The sequence below is a fragment of the Raphanus sativus genome, chromosome 3, assembly GCF_000801105.2.
Source record: "Raphanus sativus cultivar WK10039 chromosome 3, ASM80110v3, whole genome shotgun sequence".
In the NCBI taxonomy this organism is placed as follows: Eukaryota; Viridiplantae; Streptophyta; class Magnoliopsida; order Brassicales; family Brassicaceae; genus Raphanus; species Raphanus sativus.
This window is the reverse complement of record NC_079513.1, coordinates 2,351,019-2,358,586: the sequence shown is the minus strand read 5'-3', so window position 1 is coordinate 2,358,586 and position 7,568 is coordinate 2,351,019. Positions and strand designations below refer to the sequence as shown.

Below are 7,568 nucleotides of genomic sequence, written 5' to 3'. Positions count from 1 at the left end.
AAAATGAAAATAATACTATTTAAAAAAATATTGGTCAAAAGAATCGGTGTCTGATAAAATAGTATAGTGTGATGATTAAAAAAAATTTAAGGATGATCTTTTTTTGTTAACCAACTGTAAGTTATGTTAAACCTTAAATAAAAAAAATGTATAAGAAAGTGATTTGTGATTTGATAACATTGTCACAAATTTACGTCAAAAGAAAATAAAGTGGTACACATGATAATGCGCAAAATAAAATAAAAAGTTTTTTTTTCATTAATCCTCAGAATTATATTAATCAAAATTATGTCATAAAAATACTTTAAAAACTTAAATTAATATTTATATAATTTTCAATGTATTTCAAAATTCTTTTAAAATTATAAAATACCAAAACTTTTGACTTTGAAATATTTAAAATTTAATAATAATAGTTATTATTCAAATAAAAAATTATAAATTAAATGCGGGCAACCACCTAGTATACTCATAAAACATAAAACATGTATTATCAATCATAAACAGAGACGAACCCTTGATTGGGTATATTTCAGGATCAACATATATTTCTAGGAAAATAACAGCTAATTTACCACACTTAACTATTCCAAACATTTTTTTAAAAGTCAAGATGGTATATCATTCGATCATGTTAGAAAATCAAGACAGATTCATTTTTTTAAGAAACTCAAATTCAAAAACTATGTCTAATGAATAATGATTGAATATTTGAATCTGACATATTCTAATTCTAGGGGAATTTTCAAAAATACCACTTTGAATGTTATCAAAGACTCATAAAACATTTTATCAAGAAAACTAACATCAAAAGACAAATACACCACGATTCAATAGATTTTAAATAAATATCATACAGGCAATGACATACACTAGTATCATACCAAATATATTTTTGATCATCATGTTAGCATATTTACAGAGTATGAGACATAAATCCATAATGTCATAATTGCTCACACATTCAAATTTAACAATAAAATTGCAAGAACATGATGCATAATGCAGAATGTATTATAAAATGCAAAATGCAGAAGTGTATATGATATGATGCAGAATGTGCATATACCAACCGAAGTTTATGCATGATGTAAAATGCAAGATGCTCATACAATCAAATTTAAGCAAAAAAAAAAAATGCTCATACAACAATAAAAATAATTTATAAAATTACAAGAATGTCATAATTGCTCAAACATCCAAACTTAACTATAAGACTGCAAGACATGATGCATAATGCATTATAAAATGCAAAATGGAAACGTGTATAAGGTGATGCAGATGGCACATTAAACAACTAAAAATTGATGCATAATGTAAAATGCAAGATGCTCATACAACAACCAAAGTTTAATTGTAAAACTGCAAATAGGAAATCAAAAGGATGAAATGGATAACTCAGAGTGCCAAGTTAAAGCAAATAAAAACTATAAACTACATGAGACTCAACTGATTACAAAGAGGTTTGAAAAGCATATACCTGTCGCAGAAGTCTGATACACTTGAAATCTCCTCAGAATACACTTGAAATCTCCTCTGAATCTCTAACGATTTGAACACACCTTCTGAAGCACAAATCTGAGGAAATAAAAAAAATAAAGTTAGTCTTTAGATCAAGTAGTATGCCCCTTGCTTGCCTCTGTTCCTTCTCAGATCATGAATTAGTCTTTGTCTTCATGTCATAAGTGGTACAGTAAAGAATCACATTTAATACGTAGTATTTTGAAGTTGTGTTGGTCGTTCTCTTTTTTTCTTTCCATCGAACAAAACCCCCACTTATAAGCCTTTTAAGCCTTGTGGTAGAGAAACGATTGATCCTTCCAACAAGCTGAAAGCCGAATACCCTACAAGGCTATATAACCTTTTGTCTTTAACGGATACTTGGGTAGTACGGTCAAGACTTGTTTTAGTTTAAAATCTTAAAGACTTTCTTGTCGTTAAACTCCATCTCATTCAAGTAACTGAAATACACATCTGAGTCAAGCCGGGGGTAGTTCAAGTCTTTTGTCTTCAAGATCATAAGAGTCGTGTGGTGTTATTTGTCATTGTCTTGCCTATTATGTCTCCATCCAACAACAAGCCTTTTAATCGATCCTTTTGTAAGCCGTGGGTGTAGTGTAGTAAGGTAAGCAATCTGTTTTCAGTTCTTATTAGTCTTTTTCTTAGGACTTTCTCAAACCCCTGTCGTTAAACTCCATCTCACTCAAGTAACTGAAAACAGATTTGAGTCAAGCCGAGTTTTTGTCTTTTTAAACCATAAGAGTAGTGTGGGTGTCATTTGCCATGCTCAAATGACATATTCTAAGCAGATGGTGTTTTAAGCGATCCGTTGTCTACTTTTTTTGTAAGCCGTGGGTGTAAGTAAGGTAAGAAATCTGTTTTCAGTTTGTTTTCTTTTGTCTTTAAGACTCTCAAACCGTTCGTATGTAACTCCATTCCCTTCTAATATATCTGAAAACAGAACTAAGTCAAGACATGGGTAATTAAAGTCTTTTTAAGACTACAGAGCCGTCTGGGTCTATATCTGCCATCCATCCTCCAATGACTTGGTTTTAAGAAGCTATTCATTTATCCCACCAAACAAGCTTCCAAACTGCCCCATTGTCTTTGAATCTGTCTAAAGAATCTTAACTGACAGGTGACTTGTCTTTAGATTCTTATAAGACGTGGGTAAGTACTTGCTTTCAAGAATCTGTTTTTAGTTCTTAGTCTTTGTCTTAAGACTTACTTAAACCGGCTGTGGGGCTGTTGTTAAGCTCCATCTCACATTCAAGTAACTGAAAACATATTCGAGTCAAGCCGTGGGTAAGTAATTGTCTTTTTAAGACCACAAAGGTCTCTTGCCATCATCCCCTAATGACTTGTTCTAAGAAGCTGCTCGTTAATTTTTATTCATCCAGTCTTGAAACTGCCCCATTCTCAAAATGTCTTTCCGATCATGTTTCCATCCAACAAATCTTTTAACCAATCCATGATCAAGACGTGGGTGGGTAAGATAAGCAATATGTTTTCAGCTCTTAGTCTTTGTCTTGAGCCTTTCTCGTGTCGTTAAACTCCATCTCATTCAAGGAAACAGATTCGGGGCAAGCCGTGGGTAAGTACATTTTTTTTTTTGTCTTTAAGACCACAGAGTCGTGTGGTTATTATTTGTCAATGAACTTGTCTAATGACATGTTCTAAGCAGCTGGTCGTTAATATTCACCCTGTCTTAAAACTGCCCACACTGTCATTGTATTTTCCTATAATGTTTCCATCCAAAAGGTCTTTTCACTGATCCATTGTCTACTTTTATAAGCCAGCCGTGGGTGATACAGTCAAGAATCTGTTTTCAGTTTGTTTGTTAGACTTTAAAGACTTTCTCAAACCGGTTAGTCTTTAACTCCATTCCCTTCTAATACACAATCAAGAGGGTTTCAGTTTGTAGTCTTTTTGTCCTTACGAGTTTCTCAAACCGAACCGAGTTGGTTCTCCGTTATATCCGAAAACAGACTTTGAGTTAAGCTGTGGGTGAGTGAAGTCTTTAAGAACTACTGAGATGGTATGGACTTTGAAGACTTTCTCAAACCGTCAGAGCTGTGGAAACGTTTCGTACAGTCTGTTGTCTTTAAGACTATTAAGTCGTGTGTTTTGTTTGCCATCGTCCAATGAATTTCTCTTAGAATCGGACAAGCCTCCAAACTGTCCCATTGTCATTGAATCTGTCTAAAGACAGATAACTTATATAAGCCGTGGGTAGTACACAATCAAGAATCTGTTTTCAGTTTGAAGTCTTATTGTCTTTAAGACTTTCTGAAACCGTTGGTTCTCCCTTCTAACATCTGAAAACAGATTTTTGAGCCAAGCCGTGGGTAAGTAAGAAACGTCTCTTGTCTTTAAGACCTATAGAGACGTGTGGACTTTTAAAGACTTTCTTAAACCGTCAAGCTGTGGGTCTTTAGTATAGTCTGTTGTCTTTAAGACTATTGAATCTGTTCTCAGTTTGTAGTCTTATTGTCTTTAAGACTATCTAAAGCCATTGGGTCTCCCTTCTAACATCTGAAAACAGATTTTTGAGTCAAGCCGTGGGTAAGTATAGCCTGTTGTCTTTAAAACTATTGAGTCATGTGTTTTGTTTACCATCGTCCAATGAATTTCTCTTAGAATCGGACAAGCCTCCAAACTGTCCCATTGTCATTGACTATGTCTAAAGACAGAGAACTTATAAGCTGTGGGTAGTACACAATCAAGAATCTGTTTTCAGTTTGTATTCTTATTGTCTTTAAGACTATCTAAAGCCGTTGGGTCTCCCTTCTAACATCTGAAAACAGATTTTTGAGTCAAGCCGTGGGTAAGTAAGCAACGACTCTTGTCTTTAAGACCTATAGAGACGTGTGGACTTTTAAGACTTTCTCAAACCGTCAAAGTCTTTTTAACTCAATTCTCTTCTAATATCTGAAAACAGATTCTGTCCCATTGTCATTGAATCTGTCTAAAGACAAAAGAATTTATAAGCTGTGGGTAGTACACAATCAAGAATCTGTTTTCAGTTTTTGTAGTCTTATTGTCTTTAAGACTTTCTCAAACCGTAAAGGGTCTCCCTTCAAACATCTGAAAACAGATTTCTGAGTCAGGCCGTGGGTAAGTAAAGTCTTTTGATCTTTAAAGACCATAGAGCCGTGTGGGTCTTATTTGCCATCCCCTAACATCTTTCCTGCACTACCAATCTTACTAGGGGATGGTCTTATAGAGCAGCAACGGGACAATGTTCCCAATCAAGAATCTGTTTTCAGTTTGTAGTCTTATTGTCTTTAAACTTTCTCAAACCGTAGGGTCTCCATACTAACATCTGAAAACATATTTTTGAGTCAAGCCGTGGTTAAGTAAAGTCTTTTAATATTTAAAGACCATAGAGCCGTGTGGGTCTTATTTGCCATCCCCTAACATCTTTCCTGCACTACCAATCTTACTAGGGGATGGTCTTATAGAGGCAGCAACGGGACAATGTTCCCAATCAAGAATCTGTTTTCAGTTTGTAGTCTTATTGTCTTTAGACTTTCTCAAACCGTAGGGTCTCCATACTAACATCTGAAAACAGATTTTTGAGTCAAGCCGTGGGTAAGTAAAGTCTTTTAATATTTAAAGACCAAAGAGCCGTGTGGGTCTTATTTGCCATCCCCTAACATCTTTCCTGCACTACCAATCTTACTAGGGGATGGTCTTATAGAGGCAGCAACGGGACAATGTTCCCAATCAAGAATCTGTTTTCAGTTTGTAGTCTTATTGTCTTTAAGACTTTCTCAAACCGTAGGGTCTCCCTTCTAACATCTGAAAACAGATTTTTGAGTCAAGCTGTGGGTAAGTAAAGTCTTTAAAGACCATAGAGAGCCGTGTGGTCTTATTTTTCATCATCCCTAACATCTTTCCTTATCACATGCACTACCAATCTTACTAGGGGATGGTCTTATAGAGGCAGAAACGGGACAATGTTCCCAAATAAGAATCTGGCACAACACTATAGATTAATGTCTGTACCTATTGATCTTTTTGGGGTTTCAAGTGAAAACAAAAACATCAAAACAAACCAAAAAAAAAGAAAACAATGTTTGATTTGAAAATCCCCCAAGACATGTAACAAAGTATCTCAAAACGAAAACCTGAATAAAATCTCAAAACGAAACACTTAACTAAGATTCTTAGCTTTTCTAGCTCTCTTCCTAGTTACAGCTGGTATTTCAAATCATCAACACAACTTAAAACTTCCTAAGTGAAGCCTTGCATGAAGCATTGCAAAGCTCGAGAACGAGAAAGACAAAAGGAGCAACGATTAGAAGAAGACTTACGTTAATGAAGAGCGCGGAAAAAGATGGGAGGAGCAATGGCGGCAAATATGCAGAAGCCAATGTGAATCTGTTAAGAGCAAAGTTGAATTACACAGAAATAAAAAGTATACATGCATAAACTGAAGATCCAGTGTGAAATGTGAGTTCTTCTCAGTAGACTTACCAGGTAGAAGAAGAAAAACAACCAAACTTCAGAGCGCTGTCAGTCCTGAAAGATGATCGTAAAACAATTCAGTTATATGCACAAGTGCCAATATGATCCAGTCTAGGGTCTGATAAGCAAGGGCATCACCTCATAGCTCCGGTAGAGAGGCCTATACCATAATAGATATGTAATTGGACATCCAAGCAGCCGCATAGATCGTGGCAAGAAAAAGATTTTGAGACCTGCTATTAGGGATTTTACAACCAGCATTCCAATCACACAACTTCATACTCTAGTTCCCTTCGTAAGGTAAAATCTGTTATAATAAAAAGAGCCCACCTCCGCCTTTAATCCAGCAGACTATCACTGCAATGACATTGAATACGAGACACAAAACTATACCTGAAAAAATCAAACTCAAACAGTAACAAGCCATATCAGTTTCACTGCTGCAGACTTACGCAGTTTCCTAAACAAATGAAACATACCCAACTAACTAGCAACGCCAGATATTGCAGTTTCTGTGCATGAACTGGTATCTCATTAGCAATGTCGTGGTGTATAATAGGGAAAAAACGGTGGCCAGTTTTTATCGCTTGTCTTCACGCCAGCTGTGACACAATTCAATGTTGTGGAATCATCACACAATATTCAAAAATAAATGAAAAAAGTAGAGTGGGTCATCATAAAGTCAAACTCCTGTTGACTTAGTTACATTTAGCAACCGCATCTTCTCTTCTTAATATCATGAGTGAAAGTCAAGAAGGATTAAAGAGTTTCATGGAAAAAAAGCCAAGAACTATTATAGCAGGTGTTTACTAGACTGAGTCAAACTAACGTTATGTTAGAACCCAACTCTTAGATGTTCATCTATTTCCTTAAAAAGCTTTCTATTGTAACTGTTTTTGTTTGATAAATGAGTGATACTAACCATTCTCTCTTCTTAAGCTCAGATTCCCAATCAGAAAGCCCCTGTGTTTCTTTGAAGAGTCTTGCACCCAATTCACACATTAAGAGCAATGAAAGTGAGGAATATCCAGAATATCGACGGTAGCATCAACGTTTAAATGGCCTAGAGCCGCCACATGCCTTCCAGCGCCACCACCTCCTTTCTGTATACATATCAACACCACAAACATACTCAGAGAGCCTCCGAGAGAGAAACTTCAACAGAGAAATTTGTTACAGTTTCGAGATCTAAGATTCCGTTGCGAACGAAAAAATGAAATTCAAATCTATATAACCAGCACGTCGATCGTGAATCTGAAGGCAAAGCTCATCTAGAAATAGAAAGGAGATAGAGAGAAAGTTACCGAGAAGGGATTGACGATTTCGTCTTCTTCTTCATCCGAGGATTGGGATCGTGATGACGATTCATTTTTCCATTCGGATCCGCCGCACAAGGAAAGTGTAAATGAAGTAAACACTTAACTCTAGCCAAAAAACGTAACCAAGATATGATGACAACTGGAAACCCTAAAACAAACTAAGACGACGACGAGCGAGAAACTAAAACCAGTCGGATTGTTTTCAATCTAACGAGAAAAAAAGAAACCTCCGATCAAGATCAATACAATAAATAAACCGATTTGAAGTCCTTGAAA

General features: G+C 35.7%; 1 pseudogene; it reads right to left on the bottom strand.

Annotated features, from left to right (window-relative positions):
- Positions 1-5,820: 5,820 nt before the first annotated feature.
- LOC108844463 (secretory carrier-associated membrane protein 4-like) lies at positions 5,821-7,342 on the bottom strand (annotated as a pseudogene).
- Between the last annotated feature and the right edge of the window lie 226 nt (positions 7,343-7,568).